The following is a 13,744-nucleotide window of genomic DNA, read 5'->3' on the forward strand; positions in this document are numbered from 1 at the left end:
CACAACTAAAACAAAAATAAAAAAAATATTCACCATCAAACACGGATTATTCCTGCATGCTTAATCTTTTTGATAGTGTGATCACCTCCTTAGTCATCAACAAATGAATGAAATGGTCAGGCAGATCCCAGAGTCAACTTAGCAAGTAGACAGATGGCTGAGACAGAAAAATTATAGTCGTGCAATATTCATACATATTAATTGGCGGGTAGGCTATGTGGGTTGAACTGGATATGTATTTGTCTAGTATTTTCAACCATCAACCAACAAACAAGCTGGCACTGTGATGGCACTTAGCTATTTTTTGTTTGTGTGAGTTTCTCTCCAATACCTGCAGGATAAAGCTGTTGTAGGCACGGTGAGGGACACATTTTGAATCTAGACCAGTCCAACACACTGCTGAGTCCCTATAGAATACAGCTTATTTGATTTTTGACAAACTTCTGCATTACTTTCTATACTTCCCTGTACCTCCAGATGTTTTTCACTCATTACAGTAATGCTGCAAAAAGAAAAAAATATATCAGCTTGGTGTTTCCAGAAGGAGAACAAAAACAGGGATACAAACAGGGAAAGGTAAAGACTGCTATTATAAGTGGTTCATTGGCTATAAATTACAGTAGATGTTCTGGATGTGCTAACACAATAGCTACATTGTGAAGTCCATTTGTTTCCTAGTAATGAAACCAATAGGAGTTATTATTATAATGATACTTTCATTGAAGAGATTATGCCATTACGTAGTAAATGTAGTTATTGTTTTGCTGTATTAATTTACAAATTGTAACAAAGTACAGTTTTTTTGTATGTATGTATTTGATTTACACCATAAAGCCACAAGATTTAATATTTAATACGTACAAAGGGGGAAAGGCCAGTTTGGTAATGTATGCAAGTTTTGTAAAATAATAACCCTCTGTGACACTGATGAAGTGGACCTGACTTTTCTCGTTTGCTCAGGTTCTCATCAAATGTACCATTATCCATCTTCATAACAATTAGAACAAATGTGATGAAAGGAAAGGGATCCTGGAAATGGTAAATTTGTTCTAATTGGTATGAAGATGGATAATGGTACATTGGATAAAAACCAGAAACTTAAAAGTTCAGTATGTAACATTCTGGAGGATCTATTGTCAGAAATGGAATATAATATTCATAGGCATGTTTTAAGAATGTTCATATTTTTTGCTACCATTTTTGCAGCCACCATAGTTTCTCCTACATGCTTCAAAGGGGGGCAGTATTCGCTTGGTTGCAATTTGCAGCTTGACAGCTAGATGGCTCTAAACTAAACTAAACTCCTAAACTGGTTGTGTGTGTTGCCTAAAAAACTTTTGGCATGGGACTGATAAACTGTGGGCAACATCACTGATGTTTGATAGTGCAAAGTTTCACTGGTCTTTAGCCTCTATTCACAGCTTATGCTTGTGCTGGAGAACAAAGGTGCTCAACAAAGAACATGAGGCGAACCCTCAGAGGTAACCTCTACACAAATGCCCGAGGCTAGAGAATAAATATGCAGTGCCTTTTTACTTACCTTTTGATTTCTTTGATTGTCTTCAGTCTCCACTACACCTCCCTACAGGATTCTGAGCTTTAACTGAAAGACTTTGATGCTGCAGGCTTTAGTAAATTGTTTTGTTCACTTTAGAAAAATCATTAAGTGTTTCTTTGTGTGTGTGTGTATATGTGCCTATGTGTGTGTGCGTGCATTTGTGTGAGTGGATGTGCATGATCGGGCCATAGTTTGAGCCTGAAGGAACCTGGGGAATAATCTCAGATTGATCCATAGACATCCAGTAGAACTCCCAGGCTGTTTTGGCACCTGTGCAGATGGCAGACCTTAAAATATCAGTTTCCTCTCCGAGGTGAGAGCTCGAGAAAGTGAAGCACCAGGCTCCATAATAAAACTCACACCAACACGTTGTCATAGGAGAGCGAGAAAAATGTGCAATGTGGTGCCCCTGTACTGCAGGCATGACATTGTTGGAGGTCTTTGATTGTATAAACAGAATAAAATAGAAAAGTTTAAAAAATAGAAATAATCATGCATCCTTAATATTTACTATAAGTTCATTGTTGTTAATAAAAACATTTTTTTTATACAGTTTAATTAATTGCCAATGCATGCCAAAGATGTTCTGCTGTTAAGACACCTCATTCTGTATCTTCTATTGTTTCAATGTTAAAAACAACTTACTGAGTGGCATGTCCGCTGAGAAAAAACAGATACTGTATGCAGATGCTTTAATATGTTCAAGCTGCCGTAAAAAGAAACATTCAAAACAGTTCTGTTGCAATATTTATACAAAGGGAGACACAAGGGTGTTCCACGCCAGAGTCATACCAGAAGGACAAGAAAGAGGTTTGAGGGAAGCTCTGATGTTGTGACATTAATGTATAGAAGGTGAAATATATATCTATGTTGCATAGCAAGGAAACTGGATTAACCATCAGTCCTCTGGTACTCCTGACTGTATAAATAAAAATGGATGAAAACTGGTTGCTGAAAACAGCCACCAGTGACGAGACTCACCTGTCACTCAAATGTTCTTAAATATGCATACCTATAAGTCTTAATATAATTTATAGAGTAAGTTATATAAAATTCAACCCCGGTACAGTTGTCATGAAAAGGTAAATTAGCAAAGGAGACCAAAACCATTTTTTTGAACCAGGCTGTAAACACTATTTCAGCTGTGAAATTGACATTTGAACATGGGGGCTTAAGGAGATTAACTCACTTTTGCAGCAAGCCTCGAGTGGCCGTTTGAGGAACTGCAGGCTTTTCACTACTACGTCCCTGATTAACTATCAGTCAGCCAAACTAGTATCGACTTATTTATTACTAATTACTTAATCATCAAGTATTGTCATAATAAGATTATTATGTGTATGTACTTTAAACAAAGTCATTTAATCTACCAAAGGCAGCACTTTTAAGTGAAACATTAGGAATCAATGTACATGTTTGTAGAATCCCTTCTCGTCCCTTTCCTCTGCCGCAGGGTAGTGTTGATATTGGATGAGGGGATGGTGCTGCAGACTCTGGCCTATGTTTGACAAAGGAGATATATTAGTGTGAATTGTCCTCTGCCATCAGCTTCAGATGCCTTACTTGGCTCCAACTCCATCTTACCTATTCAGGTCTAATAGGCAATCTGTCTGTCCCTACTATCTTCCCCCCTGTGATGGGCAGCTAATTAATCACAATTGTGCAGTGCTGTTTTTTTTTTATTTCTTTAAACCTCCACCCCTTTGTCCATGTGTTGTCTTTTAAACCACTGAAGCAATGTCTCTCCGTCAGCTGGTCTATCAGTCCAACACTTTGGTACAGAGTGAAATATTTCGATAACTACTTGATGAAGGAAATTCGGTGTAGTCATTTATGTTTTCCAGAGGAAAAATCCTATAACGATGCTCTGATTTCTCAATCCCACCAACATGTCAAAATAAACACCTGTCCAACACCTAATTTAAAGACAGGATATTTTAAATTTAACACCTAATTTTGGCATTTATTTTAAAAAGATAATACTTCCTATGTTTCATCCATCCAACAATTTGGTTTTCAGTTTGTTATGAGCATTAGCCTCTGTGCTTCTATACTAGAATTACACTGTAACACTGTAACAGACAAGAGGGCCTCCTATATGTATGTATGTGTATATGTATCCTATGTGATCTGCAGAGATAATGGTGTTTTAATTATCAAAGTAATTTCTGTCTGATAGCTGATGGTATTTTCTTGAAAAGCCTGAACTGAGAATCGACAGAATGATGTTCGAGATTTAAATGAAAGTGATACAGGACAGACAGTCTGGCGGCCTGTGTGAAAGAAAAAGAGAGGCAGAGGATGCCAAAAACAGAAAGTGAGAGAGAAAGTGGGAGGCAGGTGGAGGCAGGGAAGAAAAAGATGGGCAGATGAAATTACACCTGCAGGTCTGTTAGCTTTAGCAGCCGGAGTCTAGCAGTGTGATGTCCCATAACATACCCCAAGGGTCCGTAAGGAATAAAGAGTGAGTAAACCTCACATATCAAAGTTTCTTTTCTCTCACACTCCTGTTATTGCTCCTGTGCCTCTCCTTGACAGGTCTGTGATTCATTTCCTCCTGCCTGAAAGACGGGAAATGAATAGAAAGCTTGGATATTGTCAGGCGCTAAATGGGAAAGCAGTTGCTCTGGAGACACAATGCAGGTGCAGGTAAGAATGGTGAGTTCAGTTTAAAATGCCACTCAGTCCCACTACACAGCACACAGAAGCACCTGTCTCACATGGCTGAGGAAAAAGGAGGGGTGGCTGATTGGGTGTATAACATTCACACATCAGCATGGATTATTTTTGAGTGGGATATTCATCTCTTTGCTGTCAGACTGCAGGATCCTGACATTTGGTTATACACCTGCACCTTGGAATGCGAGGGTCTTTTTTCACATTTGCATTTAACAATAAGAATACAACTGACCTCAAAGTTTAACCTCTTTTGATAAACCAAAAAAACTGGCAACTGGTCAAGTCTGTGCTTTGCCTGCAAGACAAATCTGTTGAGATTTCCAGGAGTGCTTGTGGGTTGAGCATACCCACAACACCTTTGATGTTTCCTTAGCACCTGCTTAGATGTGCTCAGCGCTGAATCAAAAACTCATATATTTGCCCACATACTGACATGCACACATAGAGATTTCCTACAGTACAGGGAATAAATACCACATTAATGAGGTACAAAACTGAAATGTGCAAATTAGGGTTGAGAAATGGGATGAGTCATTTCAGTGGGTCCCGAACCAGGTCTAGGTTCTGGACTGTTCATTTTCTGCATGGATGCTGTTAGATAACTTGCAATTGGAGAAGACTTGGATGGGCTTGAAACTACTTGAATCATCAGTGCAAAAGATAAAAACACCTCGTTCTTTAATAAAGCCGAAAAGCAAAGGGTAAACGCTGTGTACCGGAAGACGAAAGAAGTCAAAAACTCCGAAGGCATATTTCAGTGCAAAAAACACACCCAATCACAGAAATCAAAATTATGTTGTGTGGTACAAATTGTGGGCAGAATTATATATATGTGTGTACTGTATATATACTATATATGCCCCAAAACCACATGTCCAAGTGAAAAAGCCCTGTAGTAATTGTTACAAGAGCAAAGAAGTAAAGTGACTTTATTATAGTGTTCGCGGTAAATGGATGGGTTAACAAAACATCTGACTTTAACACAGGAAATTGCAGTTGGTTTTCAATTTCCAATGAATTCTGTTTTTTTTAAGCCATGATAATTCTACCACTGAAGTTGTGTTTTCAGTGTTGTTTGTCTGTCTTTCGGATTACCCGATTTCCATGAAACTTGATGAGAAGGGTGTAGCACGGGCCAAGGAAGAATCCATTACATTTTGGAGTGGATCCAAATCATGGGGTGGACACAAATAATTTTTCACTTTCGTTACCATTGCGAGATAGTTCAGTTGTAATACAGACATAACTATTATCACATAACATAATTATTGTAACCATGGCCTGAACCATAACGTTCTAATACAGATTTATTTTTCAAACAGTGATTTGTAAAAGATTTGGAAAGCGTGGAAAAATTATGTCATCCTACTAAAAGGAGTTTCAGATCAGCAAACACTTCTATGTATGATTGGACAAACAATGTTTATTGTTTTATTTATTTATTTGCTATTTTGTCGTTGAATTTGGATGAATCATTATCGAAATACATTCACTTTTGAATTGCGGACCAGTTTTAGATAAATTCAGTCATTATGAGATAACGTTTTGTTCCTAGTTTTTTGAATTTGTTTCAGCCTCTGACTGGATTCTTCTCCATGGCAATTTTCCAGACATTGAGGTTATCATCTAAATAACACTCTGAAATGGTCACTTTCTGTGAGGAAAATGTGTTTATTGTATTAAAAGAGTCCAAGTTTAAGGTTTCAATGTGGCTCAAAGCTGTGATGACTCAAAGTCAACAGCTTATTCCTTCTTCCGTACTTGAGGATACTGAGCCATACTTGAGGTCAACGAGCCTTGAGATGTGTCTGAGTAGGGCTGTAATCCAAGCAGCTTCCCTGAAGAACATCTGAGATCAGGATTTATAAATCAAATTCAAGGAAAGCATTATAAGTTGGAAGAGAGATAGATGCATGCTCTCAAGCCTTTTTAGAATAATAGATTTCATGTGACTTAAATGTCTCCATACATTTTCATTAGGGTGAGTGTAAGGCCACACAGTGCTAGGATGACAGTAATATACCCCGACAGGCACAGAGCGACCAGAGGACGTCCAGAATCTGAACCAGGGGCGGCTCTACAAGATGTGGCCTCAGACAGGGTGGATGATGCTGTTTGTGTTGGCTGGTACAGCACGGTCTGTGACCTTCTCTCCACATGTGTGCTCCATGGGGCCTCACTCTTTGTTTGTGATGGTATTGGTCTTGCTGGGGCATGCTGCTCAGCATGTCTGTGCCTGAGGTGGCTACCCGCTGGGATTTGGACTCTTCCAGATGTGAGATGTGAAATGAATGTTCGTTAAGCTAAAAACAACTCACCTTTTCTCTTCTCCTTCATACTCCAAAAAACAAAACAACAACAGGGATGCGGATCTAGCTATGTGAATGATATATTTGCATAGAGTTGTTAGAGAAAGACAATAGCCAATAGTCGGCTGATAGTCAATTGTTTACGTATATATGGTAATAATGAACCCGAATGTGTCACAGCAGCCAGCTGGGAGACTAAACATTTAGTTAATTTATTTCAGTGCAGTATAAATCTTGTTGTTCAAAAATGGAATAAATAACGTCCAACTTCACTAAAACAAATACTGGCGGACAATTAATGACTTATAATGTTAACAGTTTAAATTAAGTCGCTACAAACTTGCTTCTTTCCCTTCACGCCTTTCCTCCTCTCCCTCCTCCACCTAAACACACAGGTGTGTCTAGTCCTCTAATGGTGTTGAAAGGTATGTTTGGTGTAAGCCGGGCTGTGTTGCCCCACTCTGGCTAATTTTCCAGCCCCACTCCCCGGCAGAAACAAATCCCCCTCGATACTTCGAGCTTGCATCCGGGTCAAGATCAGTCAGCTAACTAGTTAGCGGACCGATTTTTCTGTTACAAGAGAAAAAGGTCTGTGCTACAACAATCGTCCCGGTGACAATCGCTCCCATTTGATGATGTTTTTGTTTTTCTGCAAATATCCGACTAATGAAAGGTGTGTCGACTAACACTATTATTATTAACACTACTATCAATGACAATTAACCCGACAATCAGGGGATATCCCTAGTATTTACATAGTAGAAAGGTTTGTGGTCAAAAATGTTTAATGCATAGTTCCAGCAGTATGGCTAGTTTCTTCTTTTCCACTGATTTGGAGCAGTACATTTTTTTGGTTTCTCTCATCTTGTTCAGTTTTTCTTTCTCATTTCTGTCGCTACTGTCCTTTATTGGCCCAAGGTTGCAAAAAACAAAGTTGTTTTATTGTGACAGCTACTATTCAATTCTGGCTTTGTTTTGCGTAAAGCTGGCACATTTTAGGCTGCTGCATTACATGACCCTTAAAGTGTCAATTATGGCTTTCATGGTCACCACAGTCTGTTTTCCAGACTCAAATGAACTGTTAAATCTGCCCACCAGAAACATGTGGAGGTTTCTGTGATTATTGTGTCTAATAATTACTTTATTTTCAAAGGCTTTAATAAGAAAAAAAGAACTTTTCTGTTATCCTGCAGAAAACTGCAGTAATGTTGACTTTAACGCTTTAACGCACTGTCTCCGCTTCAGTCTAACATGAAGATGTAAGATAAAGGTGGGACAGAGAGAGAGAGCTCAGATTAAGTGTTTTTAACTTTTGGAATTAAAAAGTGGATTAATCTCCACTGTCACTTCTCAGTCTGTCTGCAGCAGTGAGCCTGTTGATGTAGACCTCCACTGTTGTTATTGCAGCCACCCAGAGCTCTAAGATACTACTTCATATTTATACAGAGACCAGACAAAAAAGGACATTGCTTGGAAAAGAAGTAAGTAAGGAAGTTGGACTACCTGGTAAGTGCTGAAAATGTTATGTTCCTTGATTCCAACTCAGTTGTCTTTACTGTTAACTATGTTAGCATAGCCGGCATCCTTTTGATCTGTTTATTACAATTCAGCTGTAACGTTAGTAAATCGGTTCAGTGAGTGTTACTCATGCAAATAAATGATCTTGCGGTCAGATTGTAACCATTTGGCATTTCTGTTATTAGAGTTTTGAAAGTTTGCTATACATTCTTGAGGACATATAGGTTTATTAAGTGTATTAGGGTGGGAGGAGGTTAATGCAGACCCCTATATTTGGGAGCATGTGGCCAGGGTTTGCACATTGCTCCTTATGTGAGGACAAAGGTTTAAAGAACTCAAATGTAATCATAATCAATCCTAACAAGTAATTGTTCTAAAGATAAAAATCATCTTTTAACTTATAGAACACGTGACACAATAAAAATGTTTCCACCCACTAATGCATTGTTGTGCAGAAATATTGTAAGCATTGCAAACTTTTGCAATGTTAATTAGTCCAACTGTGATTAATGGAGGGATGTCTCATGGCTGTGATGAAGACAGAGAAATTGGGAGAGGATATATGTTGACTGATTTATTTAAATGGAAGATTGCTTTGTTGAGAGTGAGCAGCAGCAGTCATTCAGTGAGAAAAAAAGGTCTCTCTTCAAGACAATAGACTGAGAGATGGAGACCAGAGATAGAGCATGCAGGGAATGGATGCAGCAAGCATGACAAAAGGTTTGTGTAATGATGTCGTTCAATTTCTAACCTCTGTCACCCTTGGATGTCATGGACAAATTTTCACCCTGAACAAAAAGACTCAAGTGGACGAGATCAGTCAGAGAAATGCATTACTGAACTGGGCTGATTTCACAGCAGATGTGCTGCTAGCTGTGTTATCGACATTTGTTAGTTGAATTTTTAATTAAATGAAATGTGTATTAACTACAGTATACTAGAATCTGCATTGCTTCATCTACAAGACTAGACACTACTGTTCTGCACTGCAGGAGAGAGCGCGCATTATTGTTTGCAACACTGGGGATTACAAGTAAATTTTGTCTGTGCCAGAGCCTGCTGTTGCCGAGCCGGGCCGACACTAGATTTAAAAGTCTTCATGCCGGGATGTTGAATTAAACATTGCATGCATGCCATCCTCAATCTGCGCCCCTTCAAACATTCCAAGAGTGTGTAATTAGTCACACGGTGCTGTCTTCTCTTTTGGAGATGTGACACACTGAACACACAGGAGGCTAAAGTCGGGATTACCGCATATGCACAAAATGTCCCACAAAGAGGAAGGACAATTATGACAGCTTAAATCCCACTGGCCGCCATCACTTGTTCAGGATGTTTTCTCTCCAAATGTGTGGCTACTGCTGCTTTTTGACAGTCAATCCACCTGTCAATTACTGTAAAAACACTTGCAAGGAGATGACAGAGTACCCAGTGGAGACGCTGCAAAAAAGTTATTCTCTTTTAACTGGGATGCATGGTAGTGTGGGTTCATGACAACCTTCTGAAGAAGAGAGATCAAGATCTTTGCTTCTGGTGCCACAGAGTCAGAGGAGTCAAGTAGCCCCCTGTAGACAAGCCATATGGCCAAGGAAGAGTTTCATGGGTGTATATGTGTGGCAGCAAGCACCATGCCAGTCCCTCTGCTGATTTCTCATTATCGAGGAATAAATAGAACAAGACAACAAAACAGTGGCCCTGTTGTGTCATACCCATTCTGACATCAGTGTGAGACAGATGGTACAAACTAAATGGCAAGATTTGAATAGTTGGGAAACTGGGCGGAAGCACTAAGCACAACAAACAACAAATTGTGATGAAGAGAGCATACTATTCTGCCCCTTTTCTTCACATTTTGTGAAAACACTGTAATTTTCTTTCTTTGTCACCTGTTTTGTCCCGCATAACCAAGTGTCACTTTTAACAGCTATCAGAATGACTGCACTTGCACTAGTTCTTGCTTTATTGCCTGTGCAAGCATAGTGTGTGTTTGTGGCAGTGGCGTGGGAGGCTGTAGGGGGAGTCACAGGGAACAGCAGATGCCAGGTCTCCTCCAAGGTATCTGACGGGCGGGCAGGCAAGGCAGACAAGAACAGGAGGCAAAAAGCTGAGGCAGAAAGGCTACCTGTAAATATAGCACAGCAGCTCAGAAGCTTCGGTTTCCATTAGATAGCCATGTATTTCCCAGCTCCTGGCTTTATTGCACCGCTGCTTCGGGAGCGGGAGCCCAGGAGGCTCTTCAACATTATTAGCAGCTCACAGTACATAATCCCACAGCAGATTCTCGTCTATCTTCAGACCAGACTGAGATATATAGAGAGAGATGAGGAGTGAGAAGAGGGAGGGTGGTTGGAGAGCGGGAGAGGAGGGAGGGCTGGTGGCAGTTGCCAGTCTTTGTGATTCTAAGTCATTGACGCAATAAGAGACAGAAAGAGGCAGACATACATTGTGAAGCCTCTGTGTTTCTCATCATGGTGTCAAGCTAATTCAATGACAGACACCAGATGGTGGCCTGACTCCAGAGGTCCCATGAGTCTCACTAAGTCATGAGGCCAGACACAGTGCCAGTGCCCTCCTCTGCCATTCCTTTAGAAGGGACTGAAGCCACCACATTCGGCCTCCCCGATGTCTCGGCCTGGTTCCACTTCCAACGCCTGCTGGACATCCTCAGGTGCTGAGAGGCAACTGAGTCCAGTTTTTAATATCAAAACATCAGTTACTGTTCATCAGAAATATAACTTAAACTCCCCCAAAATACTTGTCAGTATGTGTCTGATGTGTCTGAATGTCAGAAAAACAGAATGACTTTAATTCATCATGTTCAAGGGTTGCACGGTGAATCTGGCCTCACAGACCAGACACCGACTCATCATTATATACACAATATGGAGAAATCGCACTGCCTATGAATGCAAAAACAGAAATACCGATCCCTGTTCATCTGTAGACTTTACTGACTTACTACTTTACTTGTTTTTTATTGATTGGTAGCAGGAAGCCTATACTGTATGCAAATGAACAAACTAATGAATATGTGAACAAGACGGTCTCCAGTCTAACTCATCCACAGAGACCTCACAGATTTGATCAAAAGAATCTTTAGTGAGGTAACGTTTTTTCTTCACTCACAAGAGGTGAACTGAATACAGTAAACAAACTGTCCCCATAACAGAAAGCATTACATCTAAAAATGCTGGAGTCACAAAGAATTGTTGAAGTTTTTTTTATTCTACTTGTATTGTGATCAGATTAAGATTAATTCTTGCTGTCATTATTGGAAAGACAATTTAAGCTTTTCATATACAAGTATTGTAAAGAAACTAGACGAAAGGAGGGAGAGGAAAATAAGACAGTCACATGAGTACGTGATATGTTCTTCAAATAGATGAGCCATCAGGATGCCAGCATCCCACAATTAGACAATGTACACAGCAGCTCCTCACACACTGTGTCGTTGACATCCTATGTCAGAAGGTGAAGATACAATCTTAATATCCTTCAGCGAAATGTCTCATTAACATTGTTAACTTATGTGGTAGTCACGATGCATGACACCAGCCTGTTATTAGATCATCACTAGATTAGAAGCAGCGAGGGACAAGAGGCCTGAGAACAAACATGGTATCACAATATTCTTCATAGCACAGACCTTTCTGATGTGTCGGGTGAAGAGAAATTTGTTGCATGGCACAAAAAACACCTCTTCATCTTGAAAGGACTCTCTGTGCTCTCTGTGATTATAGGCCATTGATGGCACAAATAAACGGTGTCAAACTATCAAATGCCCCACTTGCCTGACTGTTCTCCTCCTTTTAGTTTGTCATGTAGAACCTGTAATCTTGCCCACGTGGGTTTAGGCTTTGTTCTTCTAATCTTCAGAAAATTAAAGTGATCTGAACTTAAGATTGCATCTAGACATTTGTAGAAGTACTGGAAGAAGAAGAAGAAGAAGAAGAAGAAGAAGAAGAAGAAGAAGAAGAAGAAGAAGAAGAAGAAGAAGAAAGAAGGAAATAACTGGGGTCTATTTTATTTCAGCCTGTTCTCATTCCCAGGGTGTCAAATACCAACATTTTGCACCGCCCCTCAGTGTCTCCATGCAGATGTGCAAGGTACCCTTTAGCATCAGTTTGAGACCCAGCGGGCTATCATCTAACTCCAATGTAACCCATTCGTGTCAGGTGACATAGAATAAAGACCGGGAAAGAAAAGGATGGGGTTGGGGTGGATGGATGGGTCAAACAAACACAGGAATTTTACCCAGGAGACTTGGGTTTGTTTCCTGAGTGAACTCAACAATCATTTAAAGCTTTATTTTTAATATTATTACACACCTGACTTGTGTCACTTGGGTTAAAATAAACCAAAATCACGATGTTTTCCTAAAACCTAAGGAAACTGTGACCATTTCAGGTTAACCACGTTAACCACATGTTGCAGAGGTGTCGTTGTGCTTGAGTATGAGAAACCGAGGGGCGAGACCTGGGAAGAGAACATGTTGTTTATTTTGTCACAACTTTTGAAAGCAGTGTTTCAAATGGTTAGTCTTATCACAAATGATTTTGCACAATCATATTCTTCATTTGTGTCCTCTGTGTGAGAAGGAAGAAGGCAAAAAAGACAACATAATTAAAAAACATCTGAGCTGATTTTGAAATCATGACTTCAAAAAACAGACAAAAGGTGTATATCTTTCCGAACCATACCTTTGAAAATGATCACTTTATCTTACTTCACTATAATAATCTTAATCATTTTATACCACCATATAATTTTGACCACTCTAAAGCATGAACATAGTTTATATGCATAATGGATAAATAACACTGGTGGTCCTCCTCAGGGAAAGCCCATTTAGCCTGCTGTATGTGCATGTCATTGCTTCACATGTATTCTGCCTCCCAACTCCCCCGTGGCAAGACCCCTGGATGCCGGAGGCTGACTGCTCTGCTATTCTGCTTGGCATGATCACTATTACTACTCACCACTTAGCATCTGCCCAATAGCATCTCAGCAACATTTCACGTCTTCCCCACTTATCCAACTTCTCCTCCCTTCCCCGCCCTCCCCTTGCTTTCCCTTCTCATTTTACCCGCCCCTCCACTCACCCTTCTCTTGCACTCTGTGGCGGCCTCAGCTCTGCTGGCTGGTGTGACATTTGCCATTTAGACGAGAGAAGAGGGACAAACCCTTATCCAATCTCTGACCTTTTCCCCGCCTCTCCCTCTCTGGTGTCACTGACGCGTTCACTGACTAAAATTAAAATTTAAGATAGCCATTGATTGCATATATTGTATGCAATTTGCTTATGTTTTGGGTTTGTTTGAGCTGGGTTTCTCTATCCAGTGATATTTATCTGATAACCTGTCTGAACACAGTACCTAAGTGCCTATCTTAATGCAGGTAACTGCTGCAGCAGCAGTAAAGGTTAATGAATGCTCATTGAATGCCACATGCCATGGGCCGCTTTGGGGCATTATGTATTCAGCTTATTCAGTAGTTGGCCTACTGATGATCTACTGTACATTTTCTGTCCACAGCACAGCTACTAGAAATATCCTCTTGAGACGGTATAAATATCTCATTATGTCCGGACTACATGTGAAGGACAAGTGCTTAAAGTTTAAACCCTCAGAGTTTTTTCTCTGCTGTATTCTAACAGCAACTTTATTGCTAGATCAGTTAA

The sequence above is a fragment of the Dicentrarchus labrax genome, unplaced genomic scaffold, assembly GCF_905237075.1.
Source record: "Dicentrarchus labrax unplaced genomic scaffold, dlabrax2021, whole genome shotgun sequence".
In the NCBI taxonomy this organism is placed as follows: Eukaryota; Metazoa; Chordata; class Actinopteri; family Moronidae; genus Dicentrarchus; species Dicentrarchus labrax.